This window comes from Parasteatoda tepidariorum, chromosome 9, assembly GCF_043381705.1.
Source record: "Parasteatoda tepidariorum isolate YZ-2023 chromosome 9, CAS_Ptep_4.0, whole genome shotgun sequence".
NCBI lineage: Eukaryota > Metazoa > Arthropoda > Arachnida > Araneae > Theridiidae > Parasteatoda > Parasteatoda tepidariorum.
In genome coordinates this window covers 82,257,412-82,280,629 of record NC_092212.1, presented here as the reverse complement: position 1 = coordinate 82,280,629, position 23,218 = coordinate 82,257,412, and the positions used below count along the sequence as shown (strand labels likewise).

At 32.3% G+C, this 23,218-nt stretch overlaps 1 protein-coding gene across 3 annotated transcripts in view; it reads left to right on the top strand.

The window, feature by feature from the left end:
• The window catches only part of LOC107440642 (plexin-A2), a 471,562-nt gene that overhangs the window by 379,833 nt on the left and 68,511 nt on the right, over positions 1 to 23,218 (top strand). The window lies entirely within an intron of this gene.

The window sequence follows — 23,218 nt, the reverse complement described above, 5'->3', positions numbered from 1 at the left end:
TATATATACAGGGTGATTCTAAAAAGATGGGCAAAATTTTAGGAAGTGGAAGTACACACCCAAGCCAAACAATTTTTATCAAACAATGTATGGTCGAAAACAAAGCGCAAAACCGCTAGAGGGCGTCAAAGTTTATGTTCTTATATGAGGCAAAAACACACAAATAACGATGAAGTTAAGTTATAAAAGCAAATTTAATGGCATGTGATTACAAGAAAGTGTTCAAAACAGTGGCCGGCAGCGGTTATGCGCGCAGTACAACGGGGAAAAAAAGATAGATTAACATTCTGAAACACACCCAGTCATATCACGAACTTTCCCTGCAGCGGCCGAAAGTTCTTCTGCAGATTCAATGGGAGTCTAATACATAAGAGCCTCCAGCTGTCCCCACAAAAAGAAATCCAGACATGAAAGATCTGGCGAGCACGGTAGCCAAGCTATGGGATCACCTCGCCCAATCCATTGGTTTGGAAAGGTTACGTCTAGATCAGGGATGGGGAAACTACGACCCGCGGAACAACTGTGGCTCGCCGGAGGGTTTTATCCGGCCCACGGACAGAATTTTAACTTGCCGATCCGTGGCGAATATAAACAATATACATTATACGTCCATTTTCTTTCTTTTTAACAAAGTACTGATGACCTTTTACTTTCTCTATTTTTGTTCGACAAGACATAAATTGATGGAAATAGTTAGCACAGACAGCTTCAATTGGTAAAATGTTGAAAGCCTTATAGAATAGCCGTAGATTAGCTCCAACTAGTGTTTGTCTTTCTCGAGGAGCTGACATATGGAATCTAATATAGGTGAATTGTACTTCACATGAGGCAGACTACACATTTTTAAGTTCCAACGAGCGTATTTTTCTGCCGGGGCGAGTTCTAACATTATTTACTGCGTATGGAAAGATTGCACACATACAACGTCATTGTAAATAATGGTGAAATTATTAAATGTATAAAATGGCTACTGATTTTTTGAGTTATTTGTAAAATTTTTTAACCCCAAAATGGCAACTAAAAACGCAAAGTTGATGTAGAGTGCCATGCGTTCAATGATGAATTGACTTTATTTTATTTCGGAAGTTGGAATTTTTATTTTGGAAGTTTTTACTAGGCCCACCAAACTATTTTTTTCGAGAGTTATGGCCCACGACCAAAAAAGTTTGCCCATCCCTGGTTTAGAGTCTTGTTGCCGTTAGGTAAACCGTGGAAGGTTCTCGTGGTCTTCCTCTCCATGTAACGCAAATGCGGGTTAGTTCCATCAAAAAAGTCCTCCAAGAAGGCGAATTTCTAGCAATACTTGATCCCGGAGTTCCCTTGTCTTCTGGATCGGGTTCAAAATGACAAGGCTGTGGAGCTGAACATTAGTAGTCGTGGACCCAAAGTTGGGTCGGCTGTTCAACGACGGATATAAAATAAAATAATTTGAAGTATTCGTAATTTTGATTCACATTTGTTTGCTCTCCTTTCAGGTATGTTTTCGAAATTACCTGTGGGATGTTGTGCAAGCTAATTAACTTCTTAAAGCAATGAATTGTATTCTTTTTTTTCCTTAACTGTTCCTGCCTGTCAATACTGAATCCCATTTTCCTGGGAGTGGAAGGGAAACCGGAAAAAAAGGAATAAAAGGAGAGGGGGGATAAAAAAGAAAATCCCTAGTTCATTATCGAAAGTCATTTAAAATGGAAGGTATCGCTTAGGAACATCTGTCCATTGGAATAAATTCTTCCCCACAACTCACTCTCTGAATAAGGAAGAAGAGAAAAAAAGACATTAAACATAAAAGTAACCGCTGTTATTAATTGAATGGGAAATGATACATCGATTTTGCGATCAGATCTGAGGAGGAGAAAAAAAATACACCTCTTACAAATCGGTAGCATACCTCTATTTCCTTGCCATTGATCTTTTAGGGATGTATTTGGCTGGGTAACGCAAGTTGGGAGGGAAGATAGTTGGACCTCTATTTATCGAAGTCTCTAAATCTAGATAATAAGTTCGTTATATGGAAAATTCTGTATATAAAAAATCAGCTTTTGAAATACCTAAACATTACAAAACAGTTTTTAAATTTATAAACATTAGACATAATTAAAGTAGCAATTGGTACCACTTTACAGGGTGCGTAGAGGTTTTAAAAAGTGCTTATTTTTGATGTACGTTTTTTAAAAGCCCTTGAAAGTGCTTTTTTTTATTCGGGTTTGTAAAAAGTGCTCAATTTTTTATCCTCTGAAAAGAGATTTTTTCTTTGCCTTGTCGGTTGTTGCTCTAAATTACAAAAAAAATGCGTGATTTTCACAATTTTCTCTGCAATATTTATCAGACACTAGTTATTTTAAGTTATTTATAACTAGTTTTTGAAAATGTTTTTTAATTTTATTGATTTTATGTTTATAAATTAAGAATTTTAAACGGTAGAAAAAAAAAATTGTTATTGCTGCACAGATCCTAATTATGATTTTTTTTTTTTTTTGGGGAAAGTGATTAAAAATATATTTTTTTTTTTAGTGCTTAAAAGGTGCTTAATTTTTGTAAAAAATTTGGCTTTGCACCCTGGGTTTATCTTGTAAACTAGTATCAACTAGTTATTTCATAAATCTTAACTATAAAGGAATCAGCTTGGAAAGCAAGAATAGAGCAAAACATTATTCAGTGTTACACTATCATGCTACATACATTTTCAACTACAAAAAACTACATTTAGGTATAAAATTATGGCTTTTATGATCTCTATCTAATATCATAAAAGTAATTTTAAACATACTACATGCGTTCCACATACATTACCACATGTGTTAAGTTTAATTGCTACTGATAAAATCCGTTAATTTTATCTTGAGTTTTTCGTTTGAAATGCAAACAAGAAAGGAAAGGGATTTTACTGCTTTCTCTAAAAGTGAAGTGGCTTCGAAATTCAATTCAAGGTCATTTCCCCCATAAAATGCGATAACAATTTTGAAATGTTCTGAAATATTTTGGGAAATAGGGAAAGTGGATATTAAAGAAAAGTTCTTTAAATAGTAAATTCTTTTCGCCATTTGGAAATTATTTTACGAAGATATTTTCCAAAATGTTCTTAGTTCCTCCAAAAAAATCTCCTAAAAAATTCGTAAAAGTTCTACTGTATTTGACTTAAACATATATTTTCCCTAAACAGTCGTTATCAAAACATTTCGATTGTGCTTTGTTTAGTAATAAATTTTTTTAAAAAATAAATAACACACGCGTGCTTTCTTTCTTTTTTTTTTTTTTTTAAGNTTTTTTGTAGTCACCATTTTCATTCAGTTGATTTTGTTGTGTTTAAAAAATTTCCCTTTTTATGGTGGCTGGTATAATCAAGAAAAAGAGTTACTTTATCATGTCAAAAACTAGTTATTTTATCATGATCATGTAAAGTCTTTGTAAATTATTTTGCATTTCGCTAATGTATGTAGGGTTTTAAAATATTTTTAGTGCTTAAAAAGTACTTAAAAGGTGTCTATTTCTTGTTGAAAGATTTGGCTACGCACCGTGGACGAGTTATGACGGACTATACAGTGTTTCCCAAACTGTGGTATGCGTTTCCTCAGGGGTACGGGAACTGTTTAGCGGGGGTACGCGTTCTTATGTGAAATATCTCGCAACAAACGAAAATTTCAAAAAATTTTATTTAAAAACAAAGCTAGCCTTGAAAATTTACGATGACGTATTGTTCTATTGGCTATTGCCAGAGTAAACCAGTTAATAATGAGTGGTGTCAACAGCCAGTTGTGATTTTTAACTTTTGTGCAATTTTTTTACAGTAAAAACTACATTCATTTTTTTATGAGTGGTCCGCAGCGTTGCGAAAATTTTAGAAAGGATACACAAAAGTCATAAGTTTGGGAAACATTGGACTAAAAGATAAAATCATCTGCATCTCATTACCATTCAATAGATTGATGTAAACTAAAGATTAATCTTGTAGACATAACACGAGCTAGAAGAGATACCGGTTTTTATTGTTTGCACTCACTTCCGTAGATGAATTTGCTTTGTCATTGTCGTCTTCAAGCATGTATTTTAGATTGTTTATTGTCGAGATTAACATCTTACAATTATGGTCGTAAGCTGTGAGGAAACTAGCCACTTTTTTCTGTGTATGTTTCAATGTCGAATGTTTGTTTGCAAGACGGGGAGAAGAAGAAGAAAAAATTGTTGATCTTAAAAATCGCTGGGCTCCGTTTTGAAGACTTTCTCAATCGATTGAAGAGAGGAAGCTGTAGTGTCTCTCAGAAAAGTCTTCTCTTTGTCAGTATTTTTAATCGGATTATCATTGCTGTTTGCTTGCCTCACGTTTTACATCAAGATCGTGCCCATTCTAGAACATCCCCCCAGTACTACTCCTTTGAGCCCCGTCGGTGTCTGTTCGACAAATAGAATATCAGAATATTTTCCGGTGCCATTCATCACTATCGTGCTGTCCTCCCTCCCTTCCATTAACTTAAGTCACGTGCCAACGTTACGACGTCCGTTACCTTGGTGACGGGAATAACGCGCGAATCCCAAAGATCACCCGTCGCCTTGACGACACTGGTGTCACGTGATGAAAAGGGAGGAAGGATGCAACAGGAAAACCCTCCTATGTAAGTGGCTTACATCTAAGGAAGGGGAGCTAGCAACAGTTGGCAGAAAGTATTGAACGAACAAAGATTAAATATTTAGAATTCTAAAGCAATCGGTTTTGCAGTTAATTATATTGGGAGAAGAAAATATCTAGAATCTAACATACTTTTTCTAAAGTCAGGCCATAAAAAATGTATCACAATTACGTTTTTTAGTAAAAATCGATTCTTAGAATATATTGGTCCATATTTTTTTACTTGCCTTGTCTCTTTACGTCACTATCATTATTTCACTTGATAGAGACGGCACAACACTGACTCAACATGGCTATCTTTCCACGGTTTAATTTGTTGTATTTTTTCCCTTTTGTTTTTGTGTCAGACTTTATTTATATTTTATATCCGCCATCGAACACATTTGGGTTTACCTATGTTCCTATGAGTTACCTAGAGAGTTACCTATGTTCAACTCCTTAGCCTTGTAATTTTGAACCCAATCCAGAAGACGAGGAAGCTCCTGAATCTGTACCCCCTGGGCCCAGTGACCTACCAACCAGGCTATCCCGGCCTTCGGACTTGATTTATAACACAAAATGAGAATAAGCCTATCTCCGTAGACATATCTATGATTAAATGAGCTGAAACTATATAAAAGAACTGTTTAATACACAAACACGCAGACACTGTCGGGAAAAAAATTTCAACACTAAGAAGTTTAATTGAGCACAATATTAGTTTTAATTGTTGTAATAATAGTTCGTTTATTATTTCGTTATATTATGCTTAAAAACTCTTTTATTCATTAAATTCATTGTAACCTTTTAGTTAAAATACAAGTAAAGGGTGCTTAGCGTTTTTAAAAAGTGTTTAAAGATGCTTATTTTTGTTTTACATTTTTTAAAAGCCCTTAAAGGTGCTTTTTGTTTTATTCCGGGTTTGTAAAAAAAGTGCTTAATTTTCTATCTTTTAAGAAGAGATTTTTTCTTTGCCGTATCGATTGTNAAAAAAAAAAAAAAAAAAAAAAAAAAAAAAAAAAATGCATGATTCTCGCAATTTTCTCTGCAATATTTATCAGAAACTAGTTATTTTTTATCATGATTGTGTAAAGTTTTTTTTAAATGTTTCTGAATTTTATTGATTTTAAGTTTATGAATTAAGAACTCTAACGATTTAACTTTAAACTATACACTTTAACTATAACTTTATAACTTATTAACTGACGATAACTTTAAATAGAAACAAATATTTTTTATTACTGCACAGATCCTAATTCTGTTTTTTTTATTTTTTATTATTTTTTGAGTGCTTAGAAGGTGCTTATTTTTTGTTGAAAAAAATCTGGCTGCGTACCCTGTCTAATAATAGTTCGTTTATTTCTTCTTTATATTATTCTTAAAAACTCCTTGATTCACTAAATTCATTGTAACCTGTTCAGTTAAAATACAAGTACCATTTGTATTCTTTTTTCTTTTTTTTAAAAAGAGGGAAAATGCAATACACTACAGGTATCTAAATAAATATTTAGTTCCTTAAAGGGTCGCTACTGGTCTCGGAGTGCAGTGAACACCTAGAGAGGTTTACTTAACAAACTGAAAAGGTTTCCTGCCCAAATAATCATATTCTTTTGAGAGAATGGAAAGAAGCATTGTCTTGATAAATGGTTGAGTGAAATTCCAGAGCATCAGTGAATAGAGGCAATTAACGAGGCTCTCCTTATAGCCCCAACGATTGAGATAAATAGTCTTCTCTCCACACCACGTTTAGGATTATGATGAAATAATCGGTAGGATGTGAGAAAAATAAAATGCTGTGTTATTTATTGTCCACTCCCCCCATACACCAAATTTTTTCCCTGTCTGAGATATACAACTACAGGTCTTAAAGCTGTCCAGTGATATTTTCTTTATTAAATTAAAAATATTTACCTCATTTTTATGTTGTGAATACTTTTAAGTAGCTAATTTGGTAACCTCACATTCCTTTGAATCAGGGTTGGGGTTTTGGACGTCCTAAACTAGTTGTGGACAGGACACGTGGGTGTTACTGTCTTAAAGTGTCCAAAACCTTGAACATTGACTAAAGGTAAAAATTTTATGTGTTCTAACCATTGTACACATAATAATTACATTTATTAATAGATATTTGATACTCTTTATACGATTTGCTTTAACTTATTACAGGAAAATAATATTTAATAGGAAAAGGTTTATAACTTTTGAAGCTCCATAATTCATTGAACAACAAAAGTGAATACCTTAACCTTTAAATATGAATAAATATGCTTTTAATATTGATAAAATATGTTTTTGCATAAGGATAAATAATGCAATATTAAATATAATAATCAACTTTTTTTAATAAAGTAAAAAACTGTTTTCATTTTGTTTCTCGTTCAAAAATTAACCTTTTATTTTTCACTTTATTTTTTAAAATTGTGATATACTTTGAACAAAAGGGCTTTGGACAATTTACCTCAAAGGGGTTTTGGACAGGACGGTTTAAACCATGGATTACTCCATTCTGTTCGAAGCCTTGCCAATTCTGTGTTGAATAAGGACACAGGACTTTTTAAGCTCAACATGGAGGACTTTGTGACTCGACAAATTTAACGTACACCAGTAACCATTTACAACTCAGGCAGTCTTCGGCCGGAGGGTATCGAACTCCCGTTCTCGCGAACATGAGTCCAGTACCCTACCTACATGTTTCTCTCCCGCTAGATAATCTTCCTATGAGATTCCATTCTCAAGAGTTTTCATCCCCATGAGACGACGATTGCTATACTAAAACAAATAATATATGAAGAAAATAAAATTTAAAATCTATTTTTCTTTCCCATAACCAAAAACAAAAAAAAAAGTTGCATTTGTGTTTGGCAGTAATTTAGAAAATATTGCTGCGCAATAAATTGTATTCCATGGTGTACGAGTATTTATACGCTTTAATATGACTTTTTAAATTGAGTTTTGTTTTGTTTTAAAAAATATCGTGGCGGTTTTATATATTAATGGAGATTAATATATGTAGATTTTTGGAAAGAGGTCCCATTGTTGACAAAAAAAGTAATCTTAACAATGCAAAACTTCCTCCAAATTATAATAAATAATGTATTGTAATCGACCTATTCGTAATAAAATCATGTCCCGGCAGGGGGAGAAAAAATAAATAAAAGCTCTTAAAATGCCTTTTTATTTATTCCATCTGTCTCATTGCGGTTGGCCACCATCCAAAATATATCTCTGGAACATGAATCCGGGACTTTGCTTTCCCCTCCCCCCTTGCTTCTTGCCAACTGGCCCCTGTCCAGGGAGACTGCCCAGCTCAGATAGTTGCTATTCCACCTAACAATACTATTACCCTTCGGGTTCGTAATTTTATCAGGGTTTTTTTTTTTTTTTAGTGTACAATTCGCTTAATNTGCTATGTTTTAAAAAACTTTATTTGTGAAAATCTTTAGCGTGGCGGACAGCTGGCCGCCTCAGGCGGCTAGTGCAGTAATAAATCTGATTTATAATTCGTCGTAAAAACCTTTAAAAAAAATATAATGATTAGTAATTTATAACTGTGCTTCAGCGAAATACTAAATGTATACTAAAGGCAAATACTAAAAGGCATTTCCTACATTGGTTATGTCAATACTTCGTATTAGTAATCGGAAAATAAATGACACTTATACTTAAACACTGTGTTCTATGAATGTGTACTCTATCAATTTTGCACTTTACTTTTGCTGCGATGTAAACTTTTCGTTATCAACTTAATACTTCGTACGATAAATTTCATTCCATGATTGGTAAAGTATCTATTTTAATTTTAATACTTTGCAACTATAAATTGGATACTTTACATACATAAAGGCTTTTATCTTAATCAGGGGTCTGTTTAGAAGAAATTTGGGTCCGTTAGCGGACCCTTCACAAAATATCTTTTCATAAAAACGGACCCTTCACAAAATATTTTAACTTAAAAACGGACCCTTCACAAAATATTTTAACTTAAAAACGGACCCTTCACAAAATGATTTTTCTTTTAATCGGACCCTTCACAAATTTGTTTATCTTCATTATTATTTTGTTAATCGAATAAACCCTTTCCAGGGCAGAAAACAAGAAAGATGGATGTAAACGAATTAAGTTTTGTCTTCGGCAGACGATTCTTCCATTATTCGTCCGAAATGAATATTCTGCGTTCAGCAGTATAGGCTAAATACCAAATATTTGTATGTTGCATCTCTAATTTAGAAGCAGCAATTGTTGTTTATTTTTTAAAATTTAATTTTTTTAATTATAATTTTACAGTGTTGAGCATAATCTTGTATGTCTTTACAATTTAAAAACTCCTTGAAAAAGTTTTTTTTTGCAATAACGGACCCTATTTTCACAAATTCATAAAAGCGGACCCTGGTTGAAAGAATGTGAGTAATTTTTTCACAATTTCACGAAAAACGGACCTTTCACAAAATGTCTGGACAGACCCCTGTTAATGCTTTGCTCTATAAATCTAATACTTCGGGGCAGTGTTAAATGATTTGAATGCTTTACACCAAATGTTATCAACTTAAACGTCTCCACCCCCTGTGACCGGTGGAGTACTTTTAGGGGGTGAGATTTTGGGTATTTAAGGAACTTCAGGGCTGCTAACTACTACTCTTTTTGCAAAATACACTGCTGTAAGAAATTTAGAGAATTTGTAAACTAGGTCGATTATCTCTTGAACTACGGGACCGTTTTTAATGAAATTTGATGTGTGCATGCGTTGATACAACACAAAACAAATAACCATTCAGCAATTGTAATACGCATGCATGATAGTGCGCAACACTCTTTGGAGTCCGAAGGTATGAAATTGCCACAGGAAAAGATAAACTGCCTTATTTCAAGTATGAAATGCAAGGCCTGTATATCTGTAAAAGGGCACCGCACACCCTATTAACCTTTTTTTATTTTTTTATTTTTATTCTGCAACTGCTGTTTCAATCTTCCGACTAATTCGGGTTAATGAATATCTGCAATTTATACATACCCTAGTTAGGGAAGGGGTTAAAAGGTGCTTTTTTTGTTGGAAAGATTTGGCTGCGCACCCTTTCAAATGAAAAGGGAAATAAATTACTAGACCCTCTTCACTGTCGTGTCAGATAAAGGCGAGAATGAGTCCTGTTCACGCATCTGGTGTATTGTTTCCATCTCGCTCGAAATAAATCTGAGAGAATAAAAATGCAGGATTTGAAAATACAAATTTTGTTTCTCTTTTTTTAAAAAAAAAATTAAAACTCTTCGGGTTGAGAAAGAAACCTTTATTTAAAAAAAAGAAGAAGAAAAAAACTCTCTGGTAGAAATTGCTCATCTTTCACTCAACAATTGGACGTAACATAAAACTAAATTCAACGAGGTATATAAGATTAAGAATCAATTTCAGAAAGAGATGTTCTCAAATCTTCCCTTGGATGAAAAAGAAAGGGAGGGAAGGTGGAGGGGAACGAGAGGTGATGCTCCTCCGCATCACTCTCGAAATTTGTGCCGTTCGGAGAGAGAGGATAGGTTTGAATAAATAACTAAATCGGCATTCCATTTCTGTTCCATCTTCTCTTGATCTCATCTCCCTCTTGCATGAGGGGGTGATCGAAAAAGTGATATCTAGTCTCCCCCTTATTCGTGACCCCATATTGTGTTGTTAAACACACTGCAAATCTTTGTCCTCCCCATCTGCATTATGTATTTCGAATTTCCTATGCGAACGAAACGTTATAAGAAATATAAAATAAAACGATTCTTCGAATAACCATGGGCAAACGTTCTTTGACCAAACGCATCAACACCCTTCGAATTATTGTACGGAATTAAAACTACTATAAGTTATTGTCCACTGTTTAATAATCAAAAAGCTTGACATTCATTGTTTTTTTAAAAATTACTTTTTCTGTTGCTATGTTAAATCATCAAAAATAAATAAAAAATCTTGCATTCTATAAATATCACTTGTGTAAATATTTTTTTAAAATTAAAAAATACTTCTCAAAATTAGCTATTTGGTTATGTAGCGTTTTTAAAAAGTGCTTAAAGGTGATTGTTTTTCTATTTTTTTATTTACGTTTTGTGGTGCTTTTTTTTTTATTCGGGATTTGTAAAGAAAGGGCTCAATTTTCTATCCTTTTAAAAGGAGATTTTTTTCTTCTTTGCCATGTCGATTGTAGTTCTAAATTACAAAAAAATGCATGACTTTCATAATTTTCTCAGCAATATTTATCAGAAATTAGTTATTTTATCATGAGTATGTAAAGTTTTTGAAAAATTTTTTGAATTTTATTGATTTAATGCTTATAAGTAAAGATGTAATAAGATAAGTAATGTAATAAGATAAGTAATGCTAAAGAAAAAAAAAGAATTATTACTGCACAGATATTAATTTTTCTTCTTATCATTATTTTGGATTTTGATTTGTTCATTTACGTCGCACTAGAGCTGCACAATGAGCTATTGGCGACGGTCTGGGAAACATCCCTGGGGATGATCCGAAGACATGCCATCACAATTTTGATCGTCCGCAGAGGGGATGGCACCCCCGCTTCGGTAGCTCGACGACCTACACGCGAAGTCGAGCACTCATTATTTTGGAAAGGGATTAAAAATATTTTTGAGTGCTTAAAAGGTGCTTGTTTTTTGTTGAAAAATCTGGTTACGCATCCTCATAAATAAAAAATATTTCTGTACATTTTGTGAATTGTTTTTAAATTTTGCTTTTATTTATAATTAAGAAATAATAACTCTCTAGTTGTCTGTATAATCCATAATGTATCATATTATATTCTGTTTTTTAAATTCAATTTTATATTCTATAGCTATAGTTTTTGTGCGAAATTGGAATCTTACTTGTTTTTCCAAATGATCGATTTATTGAAAAAGTAAGCATAGATTTCTCACTTCATTAAAAAAAATCGTTTGGAAATTCGACTTTAAGTTTTTTTTATTGTGTATATTTTCAACTCTATGTCCTTTTCGTTATGGTTAAAATGTTTTTTTTTTTATATATATAAAACTACAATAATTGTAGAAACAAAATATTCCGTGTTTTTTGTTCAATATTGACGTTTAAGAGTTGGGGAAGGGAGAATGAGAACAATCCTCCTAGCGAGCGAAAAGAGTGAAAACTCGCATGAATACAACCCCAAAGTGAGAGGGTCTTCTAGGGACAAAATCGTTTGTGCCTGGAATCTCAAATGAGGAAAACTCAGAAGACAGTTTCTAAGAAAGTGAATCTTGCGGAGGCGAAATCTCTTCTAAATGCAATTTCAAGAGAATCTACAGGAGACAAAAACTCCCGTGAATCTAAGAGAAGAAAACCTTGCTGGGGGATTAAAGAGGAATCTTACCTGCACAAAAATCTTATTTTAATACAATTAACCAATCTTTCCTATTTTATAAAATACGTTTTTTTTTTCCAGTCTGACTTTAAATTGGTTTAAAATTGAAAACAATTTTTTTTTCTTCCCAATTCCTACTGTTAGTTCTCCACTCTCTCTCTCTCTCTTTATATCTTGTTAAATTTTTCAAACGTTAATAAAATACTTTTTAATTCATCCACTTCAACTTCAAATGCATGTTTTTTAAACTTGTAGTGGATGACATTTGATGTTAATACAGTTTTTTTTTCTTCCAAATATTAATTCATTCATTAAATAGGGAAGAGCGAAAAACGAAATGGAATTTTCCGATGGGTTAAGCGTGAGTCATTGTTTTAAATTTTACTATAAGCGATTCAGTTTTTATCCCATATTTTAAAAATAACATCAGTGATAATTTTCTAACTTATAGCTCTATTTGAACAAAAAAATTGTTTATTGCTCACATTTAAATATTTAATTATTTATATTCGCTGTGTCAGATGAATTGGGTATAATATGAAAAAAACACAACTACTTCCACTTCGAAAATTTTACTAGGAATAACATTTACCATTTAGTTTAATTAATAAGCTGAGTTTTAAATATGTTTACTAAATTCGTAAACTTAGATAAAACAACAAAATAAATTACAGTGGAGCATCGTTTATACGACGCCGAAGGGACCACCGAAAAACGTCGTATAAACGATAACGTATAATCGATTTTCACTTCTAAAACTGAAACTAACTCTGTTTTCAGTTAATTTTATTGTTTAACGTGTTGATTTACTTAAATTTCTAAATTAGACAAAGCAAAACAACAAATAACCAAAGGAGAAAAATTGCAGTGAGCCATTTGAATGTATGTTACCTTTAATTATATTTTCTTGCTATTATTCTCTACAATGCTTTGAATAGCGAGTTGAAGTTACTGCTTTCTATGATGCAATTTTAAATTTCTAATCACGGCCAAATCTAATGGCTGAAGCGCACTTGTGCAATTTGCAGGAAAAAAGAGAGCTTTTACATTTTCCAAAATAATTAGTATCGATGGGTGCGCTGGACATTGGTCGATGAATAGCAANAATTACAAAAAACGTTAAAATAAAGATATTGTTACTTAAATACTGTATATATATATATATATATATATATATTCAAACTTTCAATCGTTCATTAAATACTTTATATTTATCCATTCAAGTACAAATACATTTTTCTAAACTTGTAATGATTGTTGTTCATTTACATCGTACTAGAGCTGCACTATGGGCTATTGGCGACGGTCTGGGAAACATCCCTGAGGATGATCCGAAGGCATGCCATTGCAATTTGATGCTCTGCAGAGGTCATGGTTCCCCTGCTTCGGTAGCCCGACGACCTGCAAGCGAAGTCGAGCACTTTACGGTCGAACAGTTTCACGAGGACCCATACCGCACACCCTCTGTCCGTAAGCAGATTAATTTAAGTGGTCACCCACCTGCCTAGTGACCGCAGCCAGTGATGCTTGACTTCGGTGATTTGCTGGGAACCGTGTCTTAACGATCAGTTTACTTGTAATGGATGACAATAGATGTTAATACAGTTTTTCTCAAATATAAATTCATTCATTAAATTTAATTAATCAATTTTAGTTTTATCTGGGAGAAAAAATTGTAATTATTTAATAAAAAGTAACTAAAATAAAAATTTTCTTTATTGATCTAAGTAGGAACTGACTTACAATTTTTTTTCTATATTAGTACTTGTTTTCTTATATCAATTATTCATTTTTATCGAATAAAATATATTTCTATAATATTTAAATAATTTCAATTAAGATTCAGTTGCTGGGCTACCACAGAATGTTGCAAACTTTTATTTATGACGCGTTTCATTTTCAGGTAAGGGAAAGAGAGAGGAGAGAGAAAAAAATCATAAAAGAGGGTAGAAGACAGAAAAATTCGCGTCAGAAATCATTTATCTTGGTGATACTTTTTTTTCAGGTTCGGCCCCTAACATTCATTTCACTTTAACGCATCATAAGCACAAAAGGTAGAAAGGGGGGGATATGAGCAAGGAACTGCCCTATTGGAAGAGGAATAGGACGTCACTGACCGTAGGAGTAGCCCCATTTATCACCATGCGATGAAACAGACTCCTTACAAAAAAAAATGTTCTCTGTCCGAATCGATTGAGAGAGAACTAAAGTCGAATGACGATTAAATGTCATCGTGTAAACTTGACATTGTGGTTTTAACTTTTTATCGAATGATAAGATTTTGACGTCGTTTCGTTCATAGTTGAAGGGATTTTATTTTTTTTTTTTAAAAGATAACAGTTAATACTATGAATGTTTAGATTTGGTTTGTAAACTAAAGACAAAAATGGATGTCATAATTTTTTTTTTAATGCATATTCATAGCTGCTAACTCTACAGGATTTTCCAGTCGACTACTGGATTTTGCTAATTTCTCCTGCTCTACTGATTTAATAAAAATTTTCCTGATTTTTGTACGTATTAGAAAATTCCCTAAAATTACGTAAATTCCCTAAAAAAATCCCTATTGAAATAGAACTTTTGCACGGATTATTGCTTGCTTGAATATTTAAAGAAATATTACTAAATATTTAAATAAGAAACTTGAATATTTAAATAAGTATTATTAAATGAAGCTAGCCTCATTAATAGAAATCAGTTTCAAACTTTATATATTTATTTATTTTTGTCCTAAAATGTTCAGTTTATTTTTTTATTCAGAACTCCCTTTTTAAATTAACTACTAAAAATCATAATTATTTTTTATAAATTAAAGGCCTATTACTATTCAAAATTATGCATAAACATAATACACAACGTTTCGATCATATTTAATACCAATCATGACTGGAAAATATTGCAATTTTTTGATGACTACAGGAATCCCTAAAATTCCTTATTGGTAATATATTTAGTTTAATAGTTATATTAATCATTATGCAACAATTTTCATGAAATTTATATTCTGTAAAATATACTGTTTTTTTTCTCCCCTTTCTATGTTAGCAGCTATGCATATTATTCGCATATTAACCGAAGCATATTAAAAGCGTGTATTAATCGATGAGGAAGAGGTAAAGAATTCATCATCTGCTTCGCGAAGCTACCAACTATTCCGATTAAATGGTATTTGTTCCGATTTCCTAGCCTTGTTTCGAAAATACGATTGTAGGTCAAAATGTTCTTATTTTTCGGTATTCTAGCACCTTTTCACTCCTTATGCTGATTTTCTTTCAAAAAAATTTTATAATCCGACAAAATTGTGAAACTTTTGCTAAATCCCGTTGACGAAATATTTACATACATGATTCTTTTGGTACATAATATTTGGAACTGCGCCGGAATCTGCTTTTATCGTGATTCTCACTCACGCGATTTAAAAACCCATTATCGCTATTTGTATTTACGCGTTTTTAAAATAACACTATCACGATTCGTTTTCACACGAGTTTAAACTCCTATTTCGCGATTCGTATTCACCCGTTTTTAAAATCCAATATTGCGATTCGTATTCACGCGATTGTAACATCAAGTATCGATTTTCGTATTCATATGTGATTTAAAAACTACGCGTTGCGATTCTTATTCACGTGATCTAAAAATAATGCATCATGATTCGCATTTACGCGATTTAAAAATTCAATATCGCGATTCTTGTAAGATGTAAGTTTTTTCGCGAATTAGTTACTGTAAAGGTGTGATTAGTAAGTAATTTAGAACGATATTCGTTGGAATCAAATGCTTTTCATTGGAAACCATTTTTTTTTTAAATACCTGTCCATTTTCGTCAACTTGCATTCCGAGCTGTATCAACTGTATCCACAAAAACTGACAGGGATATTTCCTTATCATGATCTGTCGCGCCAACTACAATCGCCAAGGTGCCAAATAGTTTTTAAACTTGCGAATTTAAAAAGAAAAAAAAAACATGCGGATGTTTGGCCGGTATGGTGGTTTTGACTTGTTTCTGAGATTTTTTTTTTTTTTTTTTTTTTTTTTTTTTTTTTTTTTTTTTTTTNGGGCCGCTGCTCGGAAGTTGCCAAAACTTGGCGAATATTCTGCCACAGATTACGATACGGAAATCTCCCCTAACTGACTAAGAGCATTTCAAATGTTTCAAAATTAGGTAATTTATTTTATTCCAAGTGGAATTTCGTTATTTTTGAAAATGTAGAATGTTTTAAATTATTTGTGTTATTTTAAATAAAGACCAGTGTCGCGGAATGTCGACAGATGGTGCTCTCCTATTAATTGAAATGCATATTTTCTTTTGTGTCATGATTTGATGAATGTAAATACAAGAAGGGGAAATGTCAGTTCTTATAATATCTACTGGTTATCTTAATCCATTAAAGTTTTTTTTTTGTGTGTGTTAATTAGATTGAACCACCGATTAATAGTTTAATATTTTTTAACCAGCTTTTAGTAAAAAAAAAAAAAAAAACACCCGGAATTCGGAAGTCCATATAGCTTTATCACTACATATGTGAAAAATCAAAATTTTTTTTTCTTTCTAAAGAATGGAAAGAAAAAAAGACATTATGAATTAATTAGCTATTCTATTGACTGATTGATCAAAAAAGTTGCCCCAATAACACATTATCGAATTTTTGAGAGAACAAAAAAATAAAAAGAGAGTATCATGAACCCTCCCGTTTTTATTTACTGTCCGTCAGTTAATGAAGAAATAAGTTAATTAATCTCTTTTTGATTAGTTTCTCATTTTCCCTTAAATGCCTCTTCCATTCTATTTCTGAATCGCAACATACACTCTTATAAAAGTCAGATTAGCTTTACCTCCAAATAATGAAAAGAAAGAAAAAAGGAAAAAGAGAGACTAAATTGATTCAAAACATGTTTCGCATCTCTACATGTAACATTTAAAGAAGAAAAAAAGATCAAGTTGAAAAAGAGAAGGGAAGGAAGAAAAAAAATGAGGCTTAATTGATTTTCGTTGATTAAAAAATATTGATTTTGTTCTCGGAGAGGAGATGGCTCTATTTATTAGAACAAAAAAGCTTCATTGTTTTGAGTGTCGTCTTTCATATTATTACGAAAGTATTTGGGGGTATCTTCTAATTATGTGCCTTTTTTTTTCTTTCTTCTGTTTTACCCCGAAGAAAAGGGAGGGGATGGTTTGACTTTTTTCTGTAACTTTTCATTCAGTCTTCGATGCAAAATTAACACAATCGCTCAATTAGTGTCGCATCGGATAGTGATTTGGCGGGGAATACTTAATAATGGAGCCAAATATTTGGTGTAAATAAATTCGTCGTTTTCTGGGGGTTCTTCTTGTTCGTTGTTGAAAGAAAAAAATATCCATGGGGACAAACGTGATGGTAGAGGGGAGACTCGTTTTATCGGATAAATTTATTAATAGTGTTTACAAATTAGAAAATTGTAGCTGTATTCCTGATGAAAAATATTTAGTCCGTATTTGTTCTTATTTTTAGCTTTTTGTTCTGATATTCCTGATTTTTGCATACATTCAGCGCATCCCATTTTCTAAAAATTCAAATTTGGATTTTAAATAATCGATTCGAAGAATTGAAAAATTTGGAATTTTAATTTTTTTTTTAAATTATTTATTTTTTCATTACATGATTACTATTCTGTAACTAGTCCCTGGACAAATTATTAAACGCACTCGAAGTATTAAATTATGGATTGTTGATTGCAAATAAATATAATAATCACCCTAACTTTCGGACCTATAGGATCCGCGGAGCACCTTTTTTGGGAACGGTCGATCTTCGCCATTTTTTCCTTCTCTTCTCCTGCGTGAGAGGGCATTTTTCACTGCCGTGTCCGTTAGTTATGGAATGTGCCTGGGAGGGAAGATGTATGAGCTCCATTCGAATTTGGAATAGGGGTGGCTGACTATCCACTGGAAAATACTTTATTTCATGCTTCGAATCTTCTTATTTCCTGAGGAAAAAGCATTTTTCTCGCCATCTATTTCTCAAGTTGCTCTAGTATTTCTTTTTCAAGGAGACGGGCACTGTCTAATAAATACCCTCGATCGGCGATTATTCCAACTTTTTTTTATAGTCTTGCTCCATTAGAAATGACAACTGCCAGAGATACTCACTCTTTCATTGGTTTAGAGGGGGGGGAAAAAGATTTCTAAAAATATCTAGAAAATTTATTTATAAAAATCATCAGACATTTTTTTAAATTCATTTTTATGAAAATCTAAGCAAAATTCTAATTTTTTTTCCTTTTTTTTCTCTTAAAAAAATTTGATATACCGAATGTTATAATTAACGTCTGAATCACTCTAATTAAATAAATATTATAAAAATTACAGTATAACTTTTTAAGATAAGTGGATTTTACTGTAAAATAGATTTTACGGATCTCTTAAAGTACTTCATACCGTAATTGAATCTGAATTTTTTTGCAGTGTACTTGAAAACCGTATATAGTTTTTTTTTTTTTTTTTTTTTTTTTTTTTTTTTTTTTTTTTTTTTTTTTTTTTTTTNTTTTTTTTTTTTTTTTTTGTAATTTCTAATTGGAGTTGTAAATTAAATAGCTTGGAATTCAATAATATGTAAAAAATAAAAATTCCAAAAAAAAAAAAAAAAATTTATCGCATGATTGCAATCACCGGTTACTCATTGGTGACATTTTTTCCCTCGGACAGACTGTCTTAAACGCAATGACATTTCAAGTCATGGGTTGAAAAAACTGCTTCAATTAATTTCTGTCCTCTTGCCGTCTAAAGGGCTGGATTGGTTTTCAATTACAACCAAATATACATTTCTAAAGACGTAGCAGAGTTCTTTTCCTTCTTCAGTATTCATAATCATATTAATTCATCCACCATGACAGAAATTATGAATAAGTTAATCATAAATAGAACATAAAAATACTTAAAATTAATCTTATGTGAAAACATTAAAAATACAAGCTATTAAAAAGAATTCACAATCTTCCGCGCCCGTTTCTGAATAACATGTAGCTTGGATTGGAACTTTTCCTGAAATGTAACTGTTTCTAATTTAACTGTTACGTTAAAGAACAGCGTTTTAGTTTTGATTTCTGATATTATGTGTGTTCATAGGAATTTTAATAGGTTGGTCTAATTTTTGCGAATTGTGAACAGTTTTTATAAAGCAAAGATTACTTAAATGCACTTAATCGTACATTGTGCGTAGCATTTTTAAAAAGTGCTTAAAGGTGCTTATTTTCGCTTTTTAAAGGCCCTTAAAGGTGCTTTTTTCATTGGGGTTTTATTAAAAAATGCTTATTTTTCCTTTTTCGAAAATTAGATTTTTTTTTCCTTCACTATGTCGATTTTCGCCTCGTATTATGCAAAAGAGTGGTTTTCACATTATTCTATTCAACGTTTTCACAATTCATTCAACCACAAATCTATTTCGGCGTACATGGTCCATAGGCCAGGGGTAGAAGTGACCAATGAGAAAAAAATAGGATTGTTTTGAAAAAAATATAGGATTTTCTAGAAAAAAAATATAGGATTTTCTGGAATAAAANTTTACATGTTTGATCAAATGCTTGGGAGTTCACTTGTGCGTGGACTGGGTTCATTGAGATTATTGCGCTCTCATGTGCTGCATTTTGTAAGATATTCTCCACTTCAGGCTTCATTTTCCACCCTCTGAAATCGAACCGAAAAATCTCTCGATCTTTTTATGGTGGCCAATGTAATCAAGAAAAAGAGTTCTTTGTCAGAAACTAGTTATTTTATCATGATCATGTAAAGTCTTCGAAAATTATTTTGCATTTTGTTAATGCATGAAGTGCTTATAAATATTTTTTGAGTGCTTAAAAAGTGCTTTTAATTTTTTGTCTACCCAACCTGTAGTGACTTTAACCGCTTCCCCTGATTATCCCGAGTTAACTTCGGTATGTATATATTCCAAATATTTATTATCCCGAGTTAACTCGGGTATGTATATATCCCAAATATTTATTATCCCGAGTTAACTTCGGTATGTATATATCCCAAATATTTATTATCCCGAGTAAACTCCGGTATGTATATATTCCAAATATTTGTTATCCCGAGTTAACTCCGGTATGTATAGATTCCAAATATTTATTATCCCGAGTTAACTCGGTTATGTATATATTCCAAATATTTATTATCGCGAGTAAACTCCGGTATGTATATATCCCAAATATTTATTATCCCGAGTAAACTCCGGTATGTATAGATTCCAAATATTTATTATTCCGAGTTAACTCGGTTATGTATATATTCCAAATATTTATTATCCCGAGTAAACTCGGGCATAGCTGAATTCATCAATACGTTTTGTTTTATCACGCTTTATTCGGCCGGAAGTAAAACAAATAATAATAATCTGCAGTGATTGGAAGTTTGTTGGTAATTTTGTTTGGGAGTTTTGCTATTTGTGGGACTGCAAACGTGTTTTGTACAATTGTATATACACGATGGTTGCTGAATTTGCATAGAAAAAAAAAGGAGTAAAAGAATGGCGTTCACGAGCGAAAGGGCAAGTAATGCAGATGGTTTTTCAGGTTATGAAGATGTGAACATGTACACAGACTAATATTTAGCTTCTTTCATTTGGCCGAGATGATATGGGATAGGAAACTGATGGTAAATTAATTATTTTTTACGCGTGAAAAAATTTAAATTTCAACTTAGAACTTGTGTATTATGTTTTGTTTTAGATCCCTGTATTTACTGATGAAATAAAAAAATATGTTGATTTTTTTATTTTTTATTTTTTCTTCCAAAAAAATTAAGGAAACGGTCAAAGTGCTTAAAAATATTTTTGAGTGCTTAAAATGTGCTTATTTTTTGTTGAAAGATTTAGCTACGCTACCTGTTGTAACTTTAAAGAACAGCTCCTGCAAACGCTTACTTTAAACAAGAGCCAATTTTCACCATTTTGTTTTACGTAAGTTTCGTGATTTGATGAACGATAAAAGCTGTTTTTTTTTTGTCCGCAACTGGTTTCCTTTAATGGCAATTCAATTCGCAAATCACACCGCCCATCGAACGTTTTACCGGCATCTCTCTCAGAGGCAAACGTTGAAAAGTTCTTTTGCGGAGTGGCAAATTCTTTTGCCGCCTATTTTCACTGCCTCAAAATTGCCTTTGTAAATCACGGTCCTGGCTTCTCCCCGGACTGTTATGGGCCCCATGTTACACCGTTCCGGTCAGTTGACCTCGGGTCAGCTCCGGTTTTATGAGAGGCGATTATCTCCAAGACCCTGCGTTTACGACTATCTCCATGGCAACGGAGAGAAATGCTTCTTAAATCGTGGGCTGCGGAAAAGGATGAGATTTCTTTCAAACTTCTACTTCTTGCCTTTTGCATTCTGTGATTTCACATTTTTCTTCTATTTTTAATGATGTCTTATATAGTGTATTCTTTCTCAGAATCTATTCATAAAGATGTTTAAAGTTTATTTGTTAATTAATGTATATTTTAGAATTTACATTAGCTCTTAATTTTTTAATTTTTTTTTTATTAATAAATTTTCCTTTGATTTTCATCTTGGCCACTTTAAATTTTTTTTGTTCTGTTTTTACTCTCTCGCATGGTGCGTAGCGTTTTTAAAAAGTGCTTAAAGGTACTCATTTTCGATTTTCGTTTCTTAAAAACCCTTAGATACTTTTTTTATTGGATGTTTTTAAAAAGTGCTTAATTTTCCATTTTCGAAAAGGAGATTTTTTTTCTTTACCGTCACTATTTTCGCCATGTATTGTGCAAAAGCGTGCTTTTCACATTATTCTATTCAACGTTTTTACCACATTCAACCACAATCCATTTCAGCGTACCGTCGGTCGGTAGCGTATGAAAGCGCCAATCGTTTTACATGTTTGATTAAATACTTGCGAGTCGGCATGTGAATCTACTGAGTTGGGTTCTGTGAGATTCTTGTACTCCCATCTGCAACTCTGAAACTACGCCGGAATCCGTTAATATCGCTCTTCATATTTACGCGATTTTAACATCGAGCATCGATTTTCGTATTTACTTAATTGAAATCATTCCTTGTGAATCGTATTCAGGCGATTTAAAAATCTTGCATCTCGATTCGTATACACGGGATTTAAAAATCAAACATCGTAATTTGTATTTACACGTTTTTGAAATCAATATCGCAATTCCTATTCATTCAAATTTAAAATCCAATGTCGCTAGCCGACCTAGTCGTATTCACAGCATCTGAAAATCATGCATCGCGATTCGTATTTAAGCTTTTCAAAAATCTGATATTTCGATTTGTATTATCGTCTTCCTAATTCCAATATCGCGATTCCTAATCACGCGATTTTAAAACCCAATATCATGATTTTTGATTCCTCGTTCTTAAAATTCGATATCGCGATTCTTGTAGAACTGAATTGCTTCTTAAATTTGTCCTTATAAAAGTGTGTTTTATCGAATGGTAATTTAATTATAAAACTTAGTTCGAAAAATAATATGAAATATGAATGTAGTATATAAATTAATATAGTATATAAATTAATATCTTGTTATCGAGTTTTTGGTCATAAAATTTTTCGTTTTTTTTTCACTCCCTGTCACAATCACCCCTGATCAATTGCTGAACACTTGAAGAGTTCTAAAGAAATTATATTTCTATCTCTCTTTATTCAAATTGAGAAAGATGACTCTTACATTAACCGCTTTCACGGGTACTCAAAAATCCTCCGAAATAATTTCTTTGGCTGCTGCCCGGAACAAAAGTTTCTCACATTAATGTTCTTTTAACTTCCATTTCATAACTTTTATGTTCCCTTCCAAACACAGAATTCATCTGTCGCAATTAGCCTCGACAACTGTTTTCAATTTCTGCACCAAAATCCCCGAAAAGTGCAGGAATATGTTTATTTGTAGAAAACACCTTTCGTTTTAAGTATCCTCGTTACCAGCTAATATCCCCTCATTATAAGTAACCCTTTTCTATGTATTTCTACTTAGAGAAGGATAGGCATAGCATTTAGGTGCGTTACCATGACGACAGGCTGGGAGGGGAGTGAAAAGCAATCCACTCTTTCCCTTTTATAACCCTCTCCTCAAGATTGGCTATCAATTACTAACAGATTAAGGATCAACCGTGGTTAAGTCGGCACACATGGCATAGAAATAAAAATGGCTTTTGCCTCTATTTGGTACGATTAAAAATAATTGATGACTGGCTTAGTTTTATTTTATTTTAATTTAATTAGTTTCCATCATAATTTTTGACTTTGTGCCTCATGTTAGATTAGTTTTTCTGTTTA